We start from the raw sequence: 21,733 nt of genomic DNA on the forward strand, positions 1-21,733 counted from the left end.
TTTTGTTTACATCAATTGGCCGGAGATGTCACGTTGGGGGTCAATTGCACCAAATTCAATAGTTCAAGAAGGCAAATTATAATTCATGAGGGTTAATTGCACGTGACCAGAAGGAGGATTTTTTACACTTTACCCTTATTTTCTCATTGGTCACCCTCATGAATCCTATCCTATCCCTTCAATAAAATGGAAAATATTGAAATCATTTGAAGCAATTTTGTTTTTATTTTATGAGTTACTTGAAGCAATTATATGAGTCACTTTTACAGTCAAATTTTTGTTGCAACATTTATTGGCCTCAGGGCCCATTTAACAACATCATAAAGCATTTGCTACATTTATTGGCTTACACATGCCCCTTAACATCCTCTGAAATAGTACACCAATTCACATTAGACTCTCGTACTTACACATGGCCCTTTAACATACACCAATTCACATGTGACTCTGCTACTTACACATGCGCCCCTTTAAATAATCGGAACAATAGACTTTCACAGTGAAGAGATTTATGGAAAGCTATGAAGAAATATTTTTCATTTTTCATAACATATCAGAAGGGAGTTGATATTGACATTGTACATTTGACTCTCAAAATTAATTTTTAAATTTAGTAATTGAAATAACTATTTTTTTTTTTTTTTGATCTTTTTAAATAAAAATAATACTATCGTGAGAGTTCTCTCGTAACAAGATGTATGAATTTTCTTTATTTTGCCATTGAATTAAGACAAGTTTATTGATATTTGTGAAAAGTCAAATGAATTTTTTTAATGAATCTCTTAAAACATTGGTTAAGTAAGAAAACTTTCAAATAAATCCTTTAGACTTCATTTAAGAGATGAAGGGTAAAATTTTCATTTCAATTATTAAAATTAAAAGATAGGGTTTTAATATCAGCTCCCAATCATAAACTCTCTTTAAAATAATTTTTTTCAAATAAGTGACAAGTCAAAAAAAAAAAAAAAAAAAATGATTTAATTGACCTTTCACTTCTAAGATCAAAAAAAAAAAAAGAATGATTGGATTATAAGAAAAATGAGACATTTATGATAGGTACAGATTTCCAATTAAATTTTGTTTTCTTCTATAGATTAGATAGGAATCCACTTGACTATTAAGTACATGTGATAGATCAACTTAATTTCAGTATGCAAAATTTTACTGTTTTTTGGTTAGGATTATTATGGAAAGAGTTGCAAGTACACACTTTCATTTTCTCAATCAGGGGCGGCTCGATGTAACTTGAAGCTTTAGGCGAAAAATAAAAAGTGGTTTTTTATATTATAATACGTAATATATTAATTATTAAATAATAATTAATTAAAAATCATCCTTCTTACTTTTTGAGATGCAAACTTACTAATTAAATTCTTATTTTCAAGTGTGGTTAAATTTAATTGGACTAAATTTCTTACTTTTGTATCAATATTTTTCCATTGTCCATGTTCATATATATTTGTGGGAATAGTCTTATAATATGATTTTCAATTACTTATTTCACTTTCTTCCAATTATTTTTGTTGTTCTTGATTATTATTGTGAAACAAGTCACAGTATTTTTTTTTTTCACTATTATATAATCTTTTAATTCTTTTAGATGATTTGATTGTTCATTTGTTGAACTTTCACCTAATTTTTTTGTTAGGTTTTGATTATTAGTTGTAACAAATTTATCAATAACTTCCTTTTAAGATTGAATTAGTTTATCTATTCTTTTTTCTTTTTTTTCTTTTTAAGTTTTTCAAATTTGGATTCATGCTTTCTAGCATACATATTAAAAAATTTGGGTAAAAATAGTCACAAGACTCACCACTCACAAACAAATATACAAATATATGAAAAATATAGTTATATACAAATTTATAATAACAAAAGTTAGTAAAACTAAAAAATAATTAAAGAAAAAAAGAACAATATAACTTGATTTAGAAAACTCCAATTCAATGAGACTGTAAATTCTTCGATAAAATAAAAGTGTGTTCAAATTGAGATTTGAGATTAATGAATCTTGAGTCGAGAAGAAAGAAAATTGTAAAGTTGTAATGAGAGAGGACTGAAAAGGGAGATGACTTGTAACTTGTAACTAACTTATTGAGTTTGCTGAGAGAGGAGGGAAATCAAAATGAACATGGGGATTAGGAATAGGAATAAGAATAAATAAAATTAAAATATAGAAAAAGAGAATATGGAAAGTTTGTTCGCTTCCCATACAACGGATAAATATTTATTGTGGTGCAACTTACTGAAAAAATATATATATATATTGTGCTGGTGTAAAAAACAAAAAAAAAAAAAAAAAAAAAAAAACGTGTATAAGATAAACAAAAAAATAAAATATTAATGAGATATTTTAGGAGATAAATAAATAAAAAATGAGATATTTTAGGAAATAATTGAAAAGGCATCAATGATGATAAGGTGAAAAAAGAAAAAGAAAAAAAGAGAAAGTTATTTTAGAAGATAAATTTTTTAGAATTAGTGTTCAATAAGGAAACAATTACAATATACAAGACAACTATAATATTTTGAAATCTTTTTATTAGTTGGGACTTTAGGCGGCCGTCTAACTCACCTAAGGCTCGAGCGGCCTGTGCTCTCAATGGAAATATCTGGTCCTCTTAGTTTAATGCCACTGGCCGCACATCATATCCTTCTTTTCACTAAGTTGTTGTACAGTTGCACATCACTAAGTTGTTGTACAATTGCACATCATGTTTTTTGGTTAGGATTATTATGGAAAGAGTTGCAATTACAAACTTTCATTCTCTCAACGGAAATATCTAGTCCTCTTAGTTTAATGCCACCAGTTGCACATCATATCCTTCTTTTCACTAAGTTGTTGTACAGTTACACATCATGAAAATTTTGGCATAATATTTCACGAGCTTTTTATTTTTTATTATGATGATGTACGAATTGAGAATTGTATCAAAATTATATAGTTAAAATTTTAGAAGCTCAATTTTTTTTTTTTTTTTTTTTTTTTATTATTTATTTATGACAAACTACACTATTAACTTTAACCATCTTTTACTCATGGCTGCTGGCTATATTTGTCATGTATATTTGCAATTTGGACTCATTTAAGTGGAGTTTCAATCGGTTGGGGGTTAGGAATTCCATTATTGTCAACTAATGGCAAAAGAAACATAGTTGAGATCCTAAAATTCATTTAATTTTATAAAGACACACCATTCACTTAGCTTGCTTGTGAAATAAATAAATCTATCCTGTTAAATGGTTAATTTTTCAAAAGCTGAAATTGAACAATCTACTCTAAACTTGTTTACAACATAGCCCGCTCTTTATCCATCACAACAATTCATTCTGAAAACATACATACCCTTGCTTAAAACTGGAATTGCAAGCTTACCTATTGACAACAAGAAGAGGATGAAATTTGTGAGCTAGGGTTAAGGTCATTTTAAGGGCCATTCAAAATGTGTTTAGATAAAAAGATAATTGGCGCTTAACTGAATAACTAACTACAAGATAGTAGTTAAAAAAAAAAAAAAAAAAAAAATTTCAATTTGAGGTCATTGAAAAAGTAATATTTCCCTCTCCAGGAACGAGCGAATCCGAGACATTCATCCTTGTGCAGATGACCTGCAGCTTTCAATAATGTGCACATTCCGTCAAACATTGCTTTAAAAAAAAATCAGAGACAGTCGAGAAAAAAAAAAAAAAGAAAAAAAAGAAAAGAAAAGACAGATATGGTTTTAAGTTAAAAGTTCATTGGCAAGAAGACAACGGAAACTTTAACTTAAAAAAACAAAGAAAAGAAGACAATGGAAAAACAACAATTACATATACTTGAGAAACCATGAACAGAACTAAGCCACCACCTAAAACCACCCTTCCATCCCATCCCATCCAACCGCAAACCACCACTACCTCGCCCCACTGCATCCTCAAAGCACTCACCTGGTCCACTACCACACAAGTTACTTACTCGCAAGCCATCCAACCATCTAGAGAAAGCACCTATTATCACAACAAAGTTTGGAGAAAATGAAGCACAAGTCTGTCAACCACATGAAGCTCTTATTGCTGAAACACAACAGGCTTTGGATACACCAACAACCTCTTCCCCAGATAAAAATTTTCTCAAAGCTAGACCCCCATCCATCACTGGCTTTACTAAGTCAAAAGTCTTGAATGCACTTCAACAGGATAAAATCCTCAATCCGTCTAACAAAACCATTAAGGACATTGTGTACCCCCCAGAGGGCATTGATGCTTCCATAATGGAAGCCTCAAAGTTTGAGCTCATTGAGGAAGTGGCAACGCTGAAGGAGAAAATTACATGCTTGGAGGTGGAGCTGAATGAAACAAAATCCAGGTTCTCTCTTTTCTCTTCACTCTCAATTGACATGGCTACTCTTAGAAACATTTTAACTAGATGGGATGCTACCCTTGGACATGCACCACCGCCGAGGTTGCTAATATTGGACTGAAGATTGACCACGCGCCGCCAGAGCTCGGCAACTGCATAAAGCACTCCAAGTCAACGGATCAAAATTCAAATTCAAAAGAAAGGTCAGTTTCTTTTCCCATTTTGGGGGATTTGACTCCCACTTTTCCTGCCATGACAGAGCATCAAAACCCAAGCACTGATTCATCTAATCCACCTAACACTCCACCTATCTCATCGCATCCCAACCAGACAAGCCCCATGCCTCAAGTCAGTACAGAACCACCAATCCTTCGTACACAACCAAACCAAATAAACCCTGCTCAAACTACCCAAAATACGGCTCAACCAAATACCATCTCTAATCCCAATGCATTGTCTAATTGCTACCCCAACCCAAATACAAATACAACTACAACCACAGAATCCCATCCCCCACCTCTTGTCCAGCTCGAACCCACACTTAATCCACATAATCAATCTTCTCACCCCAATCACACTACCCCCACTTGGGCCTCCATTGTCAAGAGGCCAAAAAGAACACCATTGTATTTTATTAAACAAGCTGTCAGCTCAAGCTCTATCATCTCCCCACCTCCTGACATTGAAAATGCTGAACTCCAACAAATGAAAACTAGTCTTCTTGGTTACTTTGTTCATAAATGCCTCCCCTTTAGCATGGTAAAGGATTTATGCACAGACCTTTGGGCAGAGAAAGGTCTTAAAAAGGTTACAAGCTCAGTGAAAGGTCTCTTTGAGTTTCACTTCTCATCCATTGACCAATGCAATCAAGTTCTTGCTGAAGGGCCATGGTGTCTCTCTAACAAGCATTTATTCCTCAACCTCTGGGAGCTTAATTTTCAAAAGTGCCAGCACTCGTCCATCCCAATTTGGGTTAAGCTTTATGGTATGCCACTACACTATTGGACAGGAGATGGCTTAAGCTACATTTCAAGCAACATCGGACAACCCCTATTTGCTGACTCTTACACTGAATCCAAGCAAAAAACAAAATTTGCAAAAGTGTATCAATGTTGAGACCACTGATGACTTCCTTTCCAGTCTTAAATTACACATGAGTAGTGGAAAGATGGCAAATGTCAATGTGGAGTATATAAATTGCCCAGCAATCTGTTACACCTGTTTGAATTTTGGCCATACTTCTAAAACCTGTCACAGCTCTAAACAGCAGGCATATTCTTCCAAAGCAAAGCATCCATCCCCAAGTAAGGACTAGCAAATCATAACCCCCAAGAAAACCATTATATCCACTCAAACTCTCTTACCCAAACCAAACTCTTTATCCTTACATTCCAAGATTCCCCTCCACTCAGGTCAGAATGTCATCACTCATTACTTCAAGCCCAATGAGAACTTCACTATCGATCTCAGCCCTTACAAACCTACACTTCTGGACATCCCTGAACTTTCAGGAGCAAAGTCACCACCTTCATCCCCAACCAAGCTCAACTGTACTATCACAGCCCACCACTTCCACACAGTTGAACCCGAGAGCTCATTCTCTGAAATAGAATCATCCAAAAGCTTACCAATAGACCTTAACAAGGTCAAGTCAAAGATTGGCAATAAAGGCAAAGGTAAGAAGAAAGCTTCAATCAAAAAGCCTGCTGGGCCTCAGAAAGGTAGCCTCCTCCTTAGAGGCAATTTTTTCAATACCATCAAATGGTATCAAATGCCATCTGGAATATAAGGGGTTTAAATGATCCCTTGAAACAAGATGAAGTTAAGAAACTTCTTCGAGACCAGAGGGTGGACATTGCTGCCATCATTGAGACTAAGATTCAGTGAATCAACATTGATTTGGTGCATAGGGCTATTGCTAAAAACTGGAGCCTTGCACATAATTATCAGTTCTCTCATTTGGGTAGGATTTGGGTTCTATGGAACCCCAATTCAATCAATCTGCAAGTATTACCGAGCTCAAGTCAGGCAATGCATTGCTTTGTTACTATTCTCAGCTGCAGAACTACTTTTTTTTTTTTTTGCATCTTTTGTGTATGGAGCAAATGAGGCAGACCACAGAGTGAATCTTTGGAATGATATTGTGAATCATTCTTTTACACTATCAAATTCACCATGGATTATTGGGGGAGACTTCAATGTCATTAAATTTACTGCTGAAAACTCGGGAGGCTCAAGGAAAACCACAAAGGCCATGCTGGAATTTAGGCAATGTCTTCACCAAGCCAATCTTGATGATCTTAATTACTCAGGGGTGTACCACTCTTGGACAAACAAGAGTTTTGGTGTTTCAAACATTTCAAAAAAGCTTGATAGGGTCTTGATTAATGATATTTTGTCCCAAACTTTTCCTCTCTCCCACTGTACTTTCCTCCCACAAGGCATCTTAGACCACTCCCCTATGATCACAAAGCTTGGTAACCCAAAGCCAGTGAAGAAAATTCCATTTAGATTCTTTAACTGCTGGGCTGATAATGATGAGTTTCTTCCCCTTATTCACTCATTCTGGATTAAACCTGTGGAGGGCTGCACCATGTACCAAGTGGTTACAAAACTAAAATCCCTAAAACAACCCTTGAAGAAAATGCAAAGGATCAATCAAGGGTGAAGTTCAAAATGCAAAGGATCTTCTGGATAAATGTCAACTTGCTTTGGATGCAAAACCTGATGATAGTTCACTGAGGCTTCAAGAGAAGCAACTGAGCTCCAACTACACTAAACTTTGTGCAGCTGAAGAGAAATCTTATAGGCAGAAGTCTAGAATCCAATGGCTCAAAGATGGAGATTCAAATTCTTCTTTGTTCTACAAGTCAATTGCTTCCAGGCAAAACAGAAACAAAATCACATCCCTCATCTCTTCATCCGGAGCGCTGCTGGACACTGAGAATCTTGTCAAAGCTGAACTCATCAACTACTTCAAAATAGCATTGGGAATGAATCCTCATCCCTATCCAGGTATGGAGTAGCTATCCCCATTTATACAGCAAACTCTACCATCACATTTCATACCATCCCTTTACTCTATTCCCTCTAAGGAGGAGATTAGGCAATGCATGTTCTCATTGAACAGGTTCTCATTGAACAGTGACAAGGCTCAAGGGCCTGATGGCTTTAATGCCCTCTTCTTCAAGAAAAGTGTGACACCCCCTAATTTCGGAACACGGGTTGATCAAGTCCGCGCACAAAATCAAAAGAATATTAAAACAATTAAAGTATTTCAAACAAGCACAAAGTACAAAATGAAATAAAAGAATAAAAAATACGCTGAAGAAAACTAATAAATAAAAATTAATTAACGATTCTCCAACAATTACAACTCGGGAATCCCATAACTCAAGGACCCCTTAAAATATTATCCAATAATCTAATACTACTTAAAAATACATAAGATGAATAGATGAATGACAGTCTCCCAGCTGCGGATCCTCAACCTCGAGACTGGAACCTCTAATAACCTGAAAAATAAATCGTGAGTTAAACCCTATGAGCAAGTTCTCTCTACCAAACCTCTGAAAACTAATAAGTAGATCATCTCTGATCAAAACTAAACCTAATAAAGTTTTAAGTTTAATAAATAAGGATACACATATATATAAATAGTTATATACAGTATAACCCTCACATTCTTTAATAGTTTTATTAATTTTCAAAATCATTAAACCATATTTAAAACATAATCATACCTAAACCAATTCAAAACCCCTTCTCTTTTAAAGAGAAACCCCTTTAACCTTAATTCCATTTTAAAATAATTATTTAATCATTTAAATAATAAAATATAATTCAAGAAAAATTATATTTAATCCAAATGAATTTAATTATTTAAACCATATATCCACTACCTAGGCTTTGACAAATCATCCATGTCTCTACCAATATTATTTTATTAAAATAAATAAAATAATAAACTAACATGTCACTACTAGATTATTCTAATTTCAGAATATCTAATCCTAATCCAACTTATACATACAGTATACATAGATGAATTTTAATCATTTAATGCACATAGCTATTTAGTTATACTTTAGCAATTCAACCATGCCATTATGAATATATTTGTTTACATATTGGCAACTCAACCATGCCTCCTTAAGTATATTTATTTATACTTTTGGCAACTCAACCATGCCATTATAAATATATTTATTTATACCTTGGCAACTCAACCATGCCTTCTATGTATGTATTTTATTCATACAAATACTTAGGCATTATATTTAAGCCTTTGGCAACTCATCCATGCTTACAATTTAACTATGTACCGATTTAAACTTAACGATAAGCTTAATCATACATAGACTTCACATGCGTATTATAAGCACGCCCTTACTTTAATAACCACTCTATTAATATTATAAATCAACCATACCATCTACAAATCAAGATATACCAAATAAGATTTATAATATTTAATAATCATAAACGATATATATACACATATATTTTTTAATATGTATGTATATGAAACCTTTCATAATAATCCTAGATTATTTAAATCACATGTATACATACATATATATATATATATATATATATATATATATATATATATATATATATATATATATATATATATATATATATATAACCCTCCATGATTACCATAAATTAATTAAACCATATACATGTATATATATAAATCATTGTAGATATATATATACATTAACCTCTTTCCATAATAAAATTGTTAATTAATTGTTTTACGCAAATAAATGTTACTAAATATTTCAGTAACATTTAACGGCTCTCTAAACCCTAATATCTCCACTAGTGGCTGATTTCAACCCTAACAGGCTTAAAATTAAATATGAAAATTTACCGGACCCCACAGGACCTTACCGGGACATCAAATAGCCCAGCACGCACCCCCACGCGCCGCTACACGTGCCTCCACTTGCTACATTTACCCCCACGGGCATAAACACACTGGCAGGCGCGTCCACACGCTGCCACGCGCCCTCACGCGCCTGTGGTGTGCTCCACGTGTGCTGGCGTGCTCCCATTGGCCAACCTCTTTGCGTCAGGTGAGATTGACCACACTGGATCCATCTCTAATGATCTAGCTGCCGCCAACGCTTTGGATCCGCGCCAACACCATAGCGCATAGAGTTGCGCTGCACCCAATCAATCCATCTACCTCCACATACTCCAACGATCTAGATTTACGAGTGTACCCTCTCTCCATGCTCTGCACCACACCAAATCTTCACTTGATTATTAGGACCATCCTAAGGTCCTGATTTTGAGCGCACTATAGTGCTGTATGCCGCGCCGCACAGTAGCGCACCTCCTATTGGAGGCGCCGATTTCCCCAGCGTATATAAACCATATTATATATATATATATATATATATATATATATATATATATATATATATATATATATATAATGTAAATTTCTCACACAATTAAATATAAAAATCACTCTAATTTAATTCTAGAAAAATATAAAAAAAATACCAGAAAATTTCAGAAAAATACCAGAAAATATAGAAACCTTAATTAATCCTCTTGGGTTACAAATTCACCTATACCTTGATTTTTAAAAATATATACAACACCTACGTACACCATTAAAATCCAATAAATCCACAAATCAGATATAATAATTTATATTTTTAATTATTCTGATCTAACTATGATTTAATCAGTAAATTTAATTTAAAATTCTGATACTCAAGGTGATAAACTTATAGGTTATAAGAGGAGAGTTAGAAAATAACTTGCCTGAAGGTTTCGAAATGAAGTCGACGCTTCAATCTTTGATTGTCTTTTCAAATTCCGGCATCCTCTTTCTCAGATCCGGCCTACTCTTTGTCAGCTTTCCCTTCTTCTTCTCTCTCTGTCTCTTTTATTTTTCTAACGTACCAACCTTTTAACCCGAAACTTTATGTATATATTTATACACATTAAAACCTAAATCCTATTCCAACTAGGACTATCTAATAAGATAATAATCTTTAAATAATTTATATCTATAAACATATATTATATTACATATATATATATATATATATATGTGTGTGTGTGTGTGTGTGTGTGTGTGTGTGTATATATATATATATATACCTTCCATAATTAACCCATTGGTTAATTAAATTATATATATCTATATATATATCAATAAATATATATATATATATATATATATATATATATATCTTTCCATAACAATTATTAATTAATTATATTTATATATAATTATATATATATATATATTTATAATTAATACAAAATAATCATTTAAATAATTAAATAACCATGGACCTTTATTACTTAACCCAATAAGGCTTCATACAAGCCCAAGACCACATCTTTTGGTCCAACTTCCCTTAAGCTCAAATCCATTTAATTTAAATAAACTAAATAATTAAAAAAACACTTAAATAAAAAAAAAACTACAAAATAATTACACTAAGCACATAAACAAAATAATAAATTACAACCAAGTCATATCATACCAATAAAATCAACATGCCAATAATTTAATCAATAATTAAGCACACACACAACATTCATCATATCAATAATTCACAAAATATAAATAAAATAAAATAATTAATTTAAGCATTCAATAAAACAAATCAATTAAAAATTAAAATAAACGCAATTAATTCAAATTAAATCAAATAAATTTTTTAAAAATAAAATTAAAGTAATTAATTCAAATTAATAAATCCTTAAAAATATCGGGGTATTACAAAAAGTTAGCCAATCATTAGTCATGAGGTGACCAAAACAATTAAGGAGTTTTTCACTAATGGCAAAATTCTTAAAGAAATCAACACAACCTATATTGCATTGGTTCCAAAATCATCCAATCCCTCTAGTCCAAATGATTTTAGGCCTATCTCATATTGCTCTACACTATACTAATGCATATCTACTCTCCTTGCTAATAAGCTAAAACCCACACTGCCCTACATCATTGGACCTGCACAGTCAGCCTTTATTCAAGGCAAACACATTGATGACTTCATTCTCCTTGCACAAGAACTCCTCAATGTTACCACAAGCTAGCTTCTTCTCTAAGATGTGCCATCAAGATTGATATCAAAAAAGTATTTGATACTGTATACTGGGAATTTTTCTTTGATTGTCTTAAACTACTTGGGTTTCCCCCTCCCTTCCTGATATGGATTAAATCACGTGTCTCTACACCCTCATTCTCTTTATCAATCAATGGTGAACTATGTGGACACTTCAGAAGTGTTAAAGGCCTTAGACAGGGTGATCCCCTCTCACTTTTTCTATTCACAATTGTTATGCAATGCTTCTCCTCAATTATTTCCAAGCTCATCTGTGAAATGACCTTCAAATATCATTGGAGATATAAGAAACTTGGACTGTCCCACCTCATTTTTGTAGATGATCTCATGTTATTTTCACATGGCAGTATCCCATCTCTGCATACATTATTAACTGCCATTGAAAAATTCCACACATTGTCTAGATTACAAATTAACCACAGCAAAAGTCAGGTTTTCTTATCTGGTCTAACCTCTTATATGGAGTCTGCCATCCTTGTTTTTCTTGGCTTTGAAAAAGGAACTCTTCCTGTGAGGTATCTTGGAGTACCATTGGTTACTACTATGCTCAAAACCTTAATTGATAAGGTAACATTTAGAATTGCACATTGGACAAACAAAAATCTCTCCTTTGCAGGTAGGTTACAGCTTATTAGAGCTGTCCTCTTCTCAACTGAGATTTATTGGAGCTCTAAATTCATCTTACCAATGAGCATTTTACATGAGCTTGAGAGTATCTTTGGTCCTTTCTTGTGGTCTGGTCCAACATTGAAAAGGACATGTGCTAAAGTTGCTTGGAACAAATGCTGCCTTCCTAAAAGGGCTAGGGGTCTTGGGCTACCAAATCTACAAACTTGGAACGAGAGTGTTATTATGAAACATTTTTGGTACATTTACAGCTCAAAAGACATGCTATGGGTCAAATGGATTCACACCTATCTCCTTAAAGGTAGAAGTATTTAGGATATTAAAGTTCTAGGTCAGTGCTCATGGAGTTGGAGAAGACTTTTTGGCCTCAGAGATACAATTTCTTGCCTTGTCAAGGTAGAAATTGGTGATGGAACCTCAACCAATTTCTGGTTTGACAATTGGAGTTCTCTTGGACCACTACACCACCTTGTTCAACCCTAACAAATGGCTGGATTGGAGTTTGGAAACATGACAAAATGTAGCTCATTCATCAGCTCCAACACCTGGTCTTTCCCTACAACCATCCTCAATCTCCTACATAATTACAAAACATTGGCTCATTACTTAACCCAAACCCCAACAACAAAGACAAATTCATTTGGCTTCTATCTAATTCCAATCAATTCTCTATCTCAAATACAACGAAGCACTTCAACCAGCAACATCCTACCTTACCTTGGCCTCATCTGGTCTGGTCCAAACTATCCATTCCAAAACACTCTTTCACACTTTGGGTTGCTATACAACATAATCTACCAACACCAAACAGAAGGTGCACAACACACATCAACTCAATATTATACAGTCTATGCAACACTGAAGATGAATCCCATGATCATCTATTCTTCTCTTGTACATTTGTCAAACCCTTGTGGAGTTTTTTACAAGCAAGATGTGGTTTCTACACCCAACCATCCTCTTGGGCAGAATTTATTGTTTGGGCATCGCACCATTGGAAGGGGAACTCAAGATTCAATAGCAATGCAATATCTAAGTTGGGATTAACAGCCCTTGTCTATCATATTTGGACTGAGAGGAGCAACAGAATTTTCAAAAAGAGAACACTCAGTGCTAATTCAATCCTTCACCAGTTCTTGGAGACAGTTCTAGTAAAGCTACTTACCTCTACAATCACTGATTCACTCCACAGTACCAGAATTGCTTTGGAATGGAATATCCTTGAAGCAGTGATTCGTCCACCTGCAAAACCACCTGACTTAAACTGCTGAAATTCTTCAACACTACTGGATATTAGCTCCCTGATCAAAGGATTGTTGTGTTCAATTTCACAGTACTATTGTTGAGCTGCTTTGTATGTCTTCATTGTTGTTTATTCCAATTGTGCCTTTGGGCTGTGTTTGTATAGTTCTATTGTGTTAGCATTGGGCTAACTACTAGACTGTATCTTTCTCCATTTTAATATTAACTTTAACTTTAAAAAAAAAAAAAAAAAAAAGACAATGGAAAACTGTACTGGAAATGCACACCATAGCATAAGCTCTAGCCTAAAAGGTATAAACAGGAAGGTTGAGTGTTCGAGCCCGGTGGATGTGTGCTTGAACAAAAAAAAAAATAAAAAAAAATAAAATTTTTTGAATCACATCTCAATAGTATTTACTAAACAACACTCCTACCCAAGTTAAGGATAGAACCTCCTCTAAAACATCCAACACCTCCTCAACTTCAATTTCTTTTGTCTCATAAACCTCTTCTTCATCACTGGCTTCCTCGTCCCTCAGCCTCTCCAATCTCTCTTCATCACGTAGTCATTTCTACTCGTTGACCCACCTATCCCATTTATCTTTCAACATCTCCCGCTTCTCACGATCCTCCTCACTTAATTGCATTAATACATCTTCATCATCTGCCTCATACTTCTTACTATACTTCTTCAGCTCACTCAATTACATTTGGTAAACTGTTTTCCAAATCATAGATATTCATACAAAATATTTACTTTAAGATAACAATGAAGAGGATTAGTTGGTGGGCAAACTAGGTACTAAAGATATTGGGCTAGATTGACATATGTAGATTTAAAGCTGGAGACAAGGCCTAATCTCATGAAAGTTACCGGGGGTACTTGTCCCACATTGAATCTAGGACTTAGTTTGAAGGTTTTGCACCTAAAGTCCTTTTGGAAACTAGTTTCAATGACTCAATTGACACATAATTGATCAAATCATCCTTTTTAATCCACACAGTTTTCACTTTCACTTTCTGAAAAGTTTTTTCAGATCTTACCTATTTCTTAGGCAAATTTCTAGCTTTAGAATTCTTAGGTGACACAAAATTCTTTTTCTTCTTAGAATGCACCTTTTTCTTATCATGAACATCATGAGAATGAATTTTAGAAAAATCTTTCTTTTTCCTGTGAAAACAGGAATGATGGTTATGTCCATTCTTACCACAAAAAGTGAAATGCAACAATTTAGGCATATAAGACATATCAAAATGTAATGCATCAACCAAACTAGAATCAAGCATATAACATATTATTCACCTGGTTTCACAAAAACTGTTTTACCTTGACTATTAGATGAGCCTTTAACAAAACCTAACCTAGTTTATCATTCACATTCTTACTTATGTCGATCATTTTATTCAACTTGACTTGACCAGCAGTAAAACCTATCAGCCTATCTTGTGCCTTTTTTAATTCAAGTTCATTATATTCAATTCTCAGAGCAAGATATTCTTTTAAGGAGTTAGCACTACTTACTTTATCTTCAAGACTATTGACTTTTTCATTGAGATCAGAGATGATTCAAAAGCTTTTCTTTTTCCTTCATCAATCAGTTTTCTTAGATCTTCATTCTCTTCTTTTGCTTGAATAAGCTCATTTGATAACTTATTAACAGCCAAGTTGACTTCAATAGTTTCCTCAAACATCTTCTTTAATTTTTCTTAATCATTTTCATCCTCTTGAACCTGTTTATCAAAAACTTCATTGGCTTCATCATCTGAAATGTAAGAATCAAACAAAGAAACAATATGAGGACCTTTATCAAGAAAATCAAAATTAGAAAAATCAATGCAATCATCATCAGGAAATTCATTATCACTAGAAGTATAATTTTAATTCATAAATCGAAACTTTCATTGTTTTTCCTTTATTCCTATCATTTTGATCTTTCTTACGACTAGGACAAATATTGGCTGTGTGACCTTTGCCACCACAATTCTAGTAAGTGAATTCGGTTTCTTTTGACTCTTCTACTTTCTTTTCATTTATTCTCAATTTTGACCCCTTGTCAAAAAATTTAGGATTGGTTCTCTGGGCACCACGTTGATTAGAACCACCTTCTTTCAATGCATAAGATATAATTAAACAAATTTTTGAAAATAATCAAAAACTTTGCACAAGGATTAACTTAGTGTGTAGAGATTGACTCTGATACCAATTTGTGAATTGTGCAGCGGAAGATTACTCACGTAGAAAGTTTTGTATTTTAAAATCAAATCTATGTCTTTCTAAGTTTACTTATTCTAGCATCATTAATAAATTAATCCCATGCAAGATAAAATAAAGTAAAGTAATAGAGTTAGAGATGATACTAGGATTTTTAGCGAGAAAACCCCAATTGGTAAAATAGACCAACTTTTTGCGTGGAAAAAACCTCGTGGACTATGCAGTCCAAAGTAACCGATCCACTATGTTTGAAACAAAGTATAATGGACTTTGATTCAGGCTTACACCCTATCGTTCTACCAATTAAACACCAATAGCTAACAATCTTATGGCTTTGCGACGTCCAGTCCAACAGCTCTTGACCTCAGGCTTACTCTTGATCTCTGTAGAATGAATGATTACTGGTAGATTAAACAACACTCATCAAATGCTTTGACCATTCCAAAGTGTGATTGTTTCACCTCTGTTCTTTAAGATCTGGATTTGATGTAGAAGAAGTATATCTATTTTTTCTGATTGTTGTTGATGCAATACTTTGATTACGATTAGGATTTAAACAACACTCTAAACTCACTCTTGTGTTCATATGTATGTTCTAGAAAGAAAGACAGAAAAATCAGATTATGATTTTATGCAAAAATATCTCTCTGATAGGCTTTTAAGAATTATGAAGTTATAGTGCAAAATCTATATCAACCTAGATGAAAATCAAAGTTTATATAGAATTTGGAAGAATTCTAAACCAAATAAGAAGTTTTAGACAGAATAGGAAACAATTACCTAACCTGTATTAGCAGTTGGAACCGGTAGCCAGGAAGTGGAACTGGTTCCCAAAGGACAGAATGGTTTCTTTGTAGTTAAGGTTCTTGAACCGGTTCCCAAGTTTGGTACTACATGGTTCCCACTTGACAGAATTTTGAAGAAGGTTTGAAACTTGGAAAAAATTATGTTTTGGTAACTTTGAAGAATATATTATGTAGGTATAATGTCCTAAGTGGGAAACAACTTTATAAAGTGTTGTTCATACCTTTTTGTAAATCAAATATTATCAAACTTGAACTACCATCCAATTCCGCAGCCGATCTCGATCTTGATATGGTAAATTGAGAATTACAACTCGATCAGACTTGTTTCGACATAGAAATTTTCCAATTATAAAAATTATATCTCACAAATACCACAAAAACAATGCTTTAAAAAAAAATGTCAAGCCTGGGCACAATGGAAAATTAATTTTATTGTGACCTCAAGTCACGTGTTTTAGTTTGACCAACATTGGTGCAAGTCTGCAAGATTCCAAATGAATAATAAGCTAGTTGGTACATACACTCCTCCCCAAAAGGGATGTTGATCGGGTGTCCGAGCCTTCATGAAGATATGGGTGTGTGTGTGTGTGTTTGCTTAACATTCCAAAAAAAAAAAAAAAAAAAAAAATGAATCAAGATCATAATGAAATGAGGAATGATTGTTAACAAAATAGAGATTTTTAGTACCAGTAAGCATGGGTTGGAAGATTACACCAATTGTACTACTACTGTGTTCTGATATATATTTTCACTTTCTATTAACTTAAGCTTACACCATTTTTAATTCATACGCATTTACTTTGAAGGTGCAGAAACAAAAGACTTAACATCTCACCTATAAATGTCCTAACTCCCTCCCTCATAATGACTAGGGATCCTAGCTCCTTCCATCACTAGATTATAGGGATGTTTTAAAAGCCCTACACCTTCATTGATAAATTAAATAAATAAACGTACGAGTCTAGTACTCCTATGTTCCAATAGAGTTGTTCACTTCGTAAACTGTGACTCACAATTATGATCGTACTCTTTATAAAGCACTAAGATCGGATTTTGTTTTGTGTATTTTCAACAATAATATATTTTATGTGTTTATTGTTTTATTTTAATTAAAATTATGCACTCTTATAATATTTTTGTGCACGTGTGAAACCTTATGTATTAAAGGGCTCGTATTTGAAAGCGCCTAGGGCCTCTTAAAAGTACCAAATGTAGGTCCAATTTGCACCATATTTAAATTGCAAGATATACCACTGTTAGTTCAATTTTTTCATGAGTTTTAGTTAAAAATAAACTGATGCAAGATCATACCGGAATGGAAACATAATAAAAAGCATATCTACCCATGAGATCTTTAACACCAATATTGTAAAGTGCATGTGTTAGAAGACGCACTTCGAATTTTCACATATTTGTTTGATATATTAACCACTTTTCCTGTGAATTTTCAGCAATCATAGTTTGAGTTTGTGAACGGTCAAGTTGTGTTGTGTTGACACCTAGAATGACACTCAAGTAATAGTCATCTTAAGGTCTACAAGGACATTTGAAGAGTAGGACAACTCAACCGAATGGACATATGGAGAGTAGGACAACTCAACCGAAGTATGAACCAATAATAAAGTGAAACGTGGACATTAATTTAAATTAATTTTATTCCAAACACTTGGGGCAACTTATTTGTTAACATTTGGGGTGGACTTTGATGTTGCTGGATGAATGATATAAAAGTGGGCCAGATTAATTAGGGCACCACACAGAAAGGAAGAAATGGGCTACTGGACCTCTTTTAACAAGAAAAGAGGATTAGTTGGGGGGCAAACTAGGTACTAAAGATATTAGGCTAGATTGGCATATGCAGATTCAATGTCGGAGACAAGGCTATTCAAATCTAGATGAGAAGTGAAATGGGTATAAATGGATGGCTATGCAATACTACTCAAGGAACAAAATCTCCTCATATGCTACAGGAGAGCCGATCCCATCTAGTGAGTTAAAATGGTAAAGGTTAAAAATTAAAAAAACAAGATTTTTGTATATACATACACTGACACACACATACATACGGACCAAATCAAAACCAAACCTACTTAATTCTAACTCTCTTTTTCTCTCTCTACAATCTCTCTTTACACAAAGTTTAAAGAAAAGTGATTATAGAGTATACTTATCAATCTAAAGTAAAACCAGAGCTCTTCCAAGCTTCATGACATACACAACACAAGTTTATTGATAGTAAAGAAAGATGCAACTTATGACGTGAATAAATTTGAGATACTTTGAGATGTAGGATAGGAAAATGTTAGGATATATGTTAAGAAAATGTTGGGATAGTAGATCTGTTCCAATCGGTGAGGATATTTTGGGATGTACGTTAGGAAAATGTTGGAATACAGGTTAGGAAAATGTTGGGATGCTGATGGGGAGAAAATTGGGATATACATTCGAAAAATATTGTGATGTAAGGCTAACGTCCCAATATTTTCCTAATATGTATCCCAAACAAGATAAAGAGATGAATAGTGGACTGTATTCCAGCCCGTGAGATACTTTGGATGTACGTTAAGAAAATGTTGGGATGTATGTTAGGAAAATATTGGGATACACGTACGTTAAGAAAATGTTGGGATGCAAAGCCGACATCCTAACTTTTTCCTAACATGTATCTCAAACAAGAGAAAGAAATGAATAGTGAATATTGGTACAAACTGAAATATATATATATATCAATACGTGTTTATGTGTACATATATGTGTGTGTGTGTGTAAAAGGTTTTGTCATGCTCGGTAAAATTTTGTTATTAAAGATTTGTCTTTTTTGTTCCCAGTGACGTGGCGCAAGGAGGAATACATGTTCCTCACTTGATGGAACCGGCTCTCTTGTAGTGCAAAAGAAGATTTTGTTCCACTATTCAATACCTTAAACTTTTGAACAAATAGACAAACGCCCACTTGTTACGTAAACATGAATCAATGAATCAATGCGACTCAAGTGCATGAAATAATCTTGTATTTATATAACACATATTATATTAAATTACAATAATATACTATATCATTAAAATAAAAATGTAATATGTTTTTATCATTATTATATTTTTAAATCAATGATATTGGATCCTCGTGTTGCATGTTTATCACAATTAGATTGGACTGATGGCATGTAGAAGAAAGAAACGATGCTTCATGCATGCATGCATGGATAACAAAGTGTGGAGGTGACAAATAATTTGTCATTTTTTTTTTTTTTTTTGAAAGGTTATATGATGTGTCATTGTATTTGAAGATGGAACAACACACAACATGACTAGACTGTTCAACCACAACTCCTTCAGTATTTAGGCCAAGATTCGAGTTCAATATTTAACTACTATGTTTGAAATGACGACACCTATGTTGCATCTCATTCCATCCTCATTCATGTCTATTTTTTTATCGTACACTTAGACTAGACAATTCAAGTATATAAGAGACAATTCCAGTTCTGACATTTGACTACTCTATTTGAAACAAGAAGGAATCAAATTTTGTTGGAAGCTAGCCAAATTCTATTGGGCTCTTTAATTAGTAGCTGAAAAGGAAAAAAAATTATTACATTGTCGGTATTACATGATCTGACCAACTGTAACTGTCACGCAAGAAAAATAAAGTTAATTGAATTATTTAAATTACAGGTTGTGATTGACAAGGATCGTAAACGATTTAAAAATAATTAATTTGTATTTTCATTTGGAGTCTTTATATTTTTAATAAACATTGATCAATTTGCATCACATTAATTAGTTTGGTAGGATTCACTTCTCAATTAAGAGTTGAACGAACTTGTTAGAAATTAATGGAGGTGATACATGTCTTGGTGTCAATACACATGTATTTTGGTACCACACTCTATATATGAATGTAAATTTGGGCTAATAACAAAAGATTTTGCCTAACATTCTAACTTTAGTGTTCAATAATTACACATGTAACTAAATTACGAACAAGATGAATGTTTTTGTCCCAACCATTTTTTTTAGCCCCTATATATTTATTTATTTATTTATTTTTATTTATTATTATTATTATTTTCCTTTGGGTATACTTGTATCTTTAATTTCACAATATATCCCGCATTAATACAGTGTCATAGAAAAATCAAATGAATATATTGATTAATTAACATGTTATTCGGTTGATAGGGTCAGCTGTTATATTTTTTATTTTTTTCTTTTTCTTTTTACTACGCACTAGATTTTGTTGAGGTCCCACAAATTTAATTGTAAGATCCATCTGGTTTTTACAACCATGTTTTTTAGTTGTCGATAATTTTCAACCACCCCATATTTATTCTACATAAATGCTATTTTCTTTCTTCACTGTGAAGTACTACTGTACCCCTCAGTTTGACTTTAACCTCTTAAAAATTAAAGAATTAGATATTTGATCAATTTTGTTAATCAATTGTGCTAGAATTATATCAAGTGTGTATGTAAAATAACTTAAATATCTTTTAATTTTGTCAAAAACCTCTTTAACCTTAAAGAATTTGATATTTGATCAAATTGGTTAACCAATTATGCTAGAGTTACACCAATTGTGCTTCGAATTTTTTCCGCATTTAGTTTGATATATTCACCTTCTTACAATTTTCACGAGTCATATTTTGAGTTTGTGAACTTCTTTACTTGAGACTACACCATTTTTAATTCCAATCTTGTACATTAAACGGTCGCCACATCTGCTTGGAGTTAAGAAACAAAAGACCATCTCACCAAACCATGTCCCTTTCTCTAGAAGTGATGCATTAAAGCTGTCCGACGTTGGATTATGAGGTATTATTAAGAGGTACTCTTAAGTTTCTAAGTCAAGATCCCTGGCCAGTGGTCTTGGAATTGGAACCATTGTCAAGCTTGAGATTGGCAATGGAAGAAATGCCAATTTCTGCTTTGACAACTGGTGCAACCTAGGGCCACTTCACCTCCTCCTTTCTCCACAGCAGCTAAGAAACACCTCTATTGATACCAAAACAAAACTGTGCTCCTTCATATCCAACCCTACATGGCAATTCCCACCTGCCATTACCAATATATTTAATTCCCCAATTGCAGCAGGCCAATTATGTTCCATTGCCATGCCCACAGAAGCAAGACAGAGTCATATGGTTACCATCCCCCACTGGAGCATTCTCAATTGCAAAGACACTGAAACACATCAACCACTATCTGCCTAGCCTACCATGGACTCATTTAGTCTGGTCCAAAACTCAATACCCAAGCATTCATTCACTCTGTGGGTTGCTATATAGCAGAAACTCCCAACCCTAAATAGAAGGTGCACTGCTCATGTCAATGCCACCCTATGCACCCTTTGTAACTCCCAGTTAGAGACTCACAACCACCTGTTCTTTAAATGT

Source organism: Cornus florida, unplaced genomic scaffold, assembly GCF_030987335.1.
Source record: "Cornus florida cultivar Cherokee Brave unplaced genomic scaffold, ASM3098733v1 CherokeeBrave_3.0.0_Hap2_Chr03, whole genome shotgun sequence".
NCBI lineage: Eukaryota > Viridiplantae > Streptophyta > Magnoliopsida > Cornales > Cornaceae > Cornus > Cornus florida.